The sequence below is a fragment of the Microtus ochrogaster genome, chromosome 2 (assembly GCF_000317375.1).
Source record: "Microtus ochrogaster isolate Prairie Vole_2 chromosome 2, MicOch1.0, whole genome shotgun sequence".
Taxonomy (NCBI): Eukaryota; Metazoa; Chordata; class Mammalia; order Rodentia; family Cricetidae; genus Microtus; species Microtus ochrogaster.
This window is the reverse complement of record NC_022010.1, coordinates 15,922,193-15,925,372: the sequence shown is the minus strand read 5'-3', so window position 1 is coordinate 15,925,372 and position 3,180 is coordinate 15,922,193. Positions and strand designations below refer to the sequence as shown.

Below are 3,180 nucleotides of genomic sequence, written 5' to 3'. Positions count from 1 at the left end.
CTTGGTAGACCAGGCTGGCCTCAAACTCACAGAGATCCGCCTGCCTCTGCCTCCCGAGTGCTGGGATTACAGGCGTGCGCCACCACCGCCCGGCTGGAAGTGGCTTTTTTAAAAACAGGTGCTCATATAGTCTAGGTTGGGATCCAGCTCCTGTGTGAGGCTGGTCTTGACTTGCTTCTGTTTTTAAGATTCATGTTTAAGTCTATGTGGACTGGAGAGATGGCTCAACGGTTAAGAGCACTGCCTGCTCTTCCAAAGGTCCTGAGTTGAATTCCCAGCAACCACATGGTGGCTCACAACCGTCAGTAATGAGATCTGGTGCCCTCTCGAGGAAGAGACCTGGTCAGTCGTCCTCATCAACTCAGAGCATGAAACCCAATATGTATTTTTGTTTGTTTGTTTGTTTTTTGTTTTCAAGACAGGGTTTCTCTATAGCTTTGGAGTATGTCCTGGAACTAGGTCTTGTAGACCAGGCTGGCCTCGAACTCACAGAGATCCGCCTGCCTCTGCCTCCTGAGTCCTGGGATTAAAAGTGTGCGCTGCCACCACCCAGCACAAAATGGATCTTTTTTCTTAAAGATATTTACATATTATGTATACAGTATTCTGTCTGCATGTATGCCTGTAGGCCAGAAGAGGGCGCCAAATCTCATTACAGATGGTTGTGAGCCACCATGTCTGCTGGGAATTGTACTCTGGATCTTTGGAAGAGCAGCCAGTGCTCTTAACCACTGAGCCATCTCTCCAGCTAAGCACCACTATTCTAATTCATCCATTTGTTATGATAAAACACCAGTCTTGTCTTTCTTCCCTGTCTGTGGTGATTTCTCCCTGGCCTGGTAGATAGCACAACTTAGATTTCCTGTCACCGAGGGTTAGATGGCTCCTTTCACAGACAGCTTGGCCTGTATTTGAGTAGAATTATAGTTTAAATTATAAGATCATAGTTTAAATTTAAAAATTTGTAGTCTTTTGAATTTAATAAAAACATATTTAATCTTTACAGAGGTCGGAACAGTAGCAAAGGACTGCCTCAGCCTACGGTGAGTAAATTCCATGTTATTTATAAAAACATAAAGTGTGATTTCTTACCATAGCTCCAGTAATAAAGCTAAGAATAAAATCTCTTGAATTTTACTACACACGTACCAGTTTAATACAGAGTTATTGATTCTGTATTGCTTTTCAGTGAGGACACTATGAAATGTACAATTTTCTGTTAATAGTGTTTGTATTGTGTATAATACTGATACCAAGTTAAGTGTTCTGATGTTTTGGACCAGAGTTTGTAAAGTTCTTTGGGCTTTTTGTTTGAATTAATGTGCTGTCTGTTTAAACTCCTTTCATTTTTCTCACTTGGGAAACACCTTCTGATCTAACATTTTCCAACTTTATCAGTGAAGTTAAAATGAACACAAAGACCATAAAGTTCCATATGAAAAACTGCCACTGGTTGGTGTTTCTTTTTTTTTGGTTTTTCGAGACAGGGTTTCTCTGTAGCTTTGGAGCCTGTCCTGGAACTCCCTTGGTAGACCAGGCTGGCCTCGAACTCACAGAGATCCGCCTGCCTCTGCCTCCCGAGTGCTGGGATTACAGGCGTGCGCCACCACCGCCCGGCTCTGGTTGGTGTTTCTTGAGACAGGATCTACTATGTAGCCTTGGCTGGTCTGGAACTTATATAGACCAGGCTAGTTTTTGTGGGTTTTTGTTTGTTTTTTGAGACAAGGTTTCTCTGTAGCTTTGGTTCCTGTCCTGGAATTAGCTCTTGTAACTAGGGTTACAAGATAGGGTTTTTCTGTGTAACAGTCCTGTCTGACCTGGAACTCACTGTAGACCAGGCTGGCCTCGAACTCACAGAGACCTGCCTGCCTCTGCCTCCCGAGTACGGGGACTAAAGGCGTGTGTAACCACCGCCGCCCAGCTAACCAGGCTAGTTTTAAACGCACAGCGATCTGGTGGCCACTTAAGGGTTTTGTTTCCTTTATTCCCCCTCCCCCCACCTTTTTTTTTTTTTTTTAAGACAGGTTTCTCTGTCCTGGAATTCTCTTTGTAGACCAAGCTGGCCTCCAACTCGCTGAGATGTGCCTGCCTCTGCCTCCCAAATGCTGGGATTAAAGGTGTGTGCCACTACTACCGGCTTTTGGGGTGGGGGTTGGGGTGGGATAGGCTTTTTCTGTGTAACAGTCCTGTCTGACCTGGAACTCACTAGACTAGGCTGGCCTCGAACTCACAGAGATCCACCTGTCTCTGACTCCCAATTCCTAGAATTAAAGGTGTGTATGACCATATCCAGCACCACTGAGATTTTTTTTGTTTTGGCTTTTTGGTTTTTCGAGACAGGGTTTCTCTGTAGCTTTAGAGCCTGTCCTGGAACTAGCTTTTGTAGACCAGGCTGGTCTCGAACTCACAGAGATCTGCCTGCCTCTGCCTCACAAGTGCTGGGATTAAAGGCGTGCACCACCACTGCCCGGCTACCACTGAGTTTTCAAATATGATCTTTATTGGTCAGATTGTCTTCCTGAGAGTCAGGAGAACACACCGTTGTGTAGTTTCTGTCAGGAATAGTTCTGTTGCCTTGATTCAAACATGCTGAGAGCAGCTGGTAGTGCAGTGTGTCCTGCTCAGCACTCCTACTTTATTAAGATGTACTGCACCCCTTTCAGGACATAGATTGTGAGGTCTTTCCTCACTACCCAGTTGCCCTTGGTGCTGGAATTGGAGCGTAGGCTCTTTAATGTGTTAGACAAGCACTCTTCCATCCAGCTACTCTCTAGTCCAGCTGAAAGTTGACACTTTTGTAGTGTATACTTTTTTAGTCTGGGGACAGTGGGTAAACCTTGATGCACGTGTGGTAGTCGGAGGGCCACTTTATGGGGATTGAATTTAGGACGTCAGACTCATTGTGTGCCTTTACCTACTGAACCGTCTCACCAGTCCCTCTCTGAGTTTTTTTATTTGTGTATTTTTTTAAAATGTTGCCCCCCCCCCCTTTTTAAAGATTTTATTTATTAAGTATGCAGTGTTCTGTCAGAAGAGGGCACCAGATCCCATTACAAATGGTTGTGAACCACCATGTGGTTGCTGGGAATTGAACTCAGGACTTCTGGAAGAGCAGCCAGTGCTCCTAACCTCTGAGCCAGCGCTCCAGCCTCTTGTGTGTGTTTTTTTTTTTTTTTTTTT

The 3,180-nt window shown here is 44.8% G+C and overlaps 1 protein-coding gene across 2 annotated transcripts in view; it reads left to right on the top strand.

The window, feature by feature from the left end:
* The first annotated feature begins 1,006 nt into the window (after nt 1-1,006).
* The window catches only part of Atxn2 (ataxin 2), a 63,422-nt gene continuing 61,248 nt past the window's right edge, over nt 1,007-3,180 (top strand). For both annotated transcript variants that reach the window (XM_026784331.1, XM_026784326.1), the window contains exon 1: nt 1,007-1,043. The gene's annotated coding sequence lies outside the window, so the exon portion shown is untranslated. The remainder of the gene's footprint in view (nt 1,044-3,180) is intronic.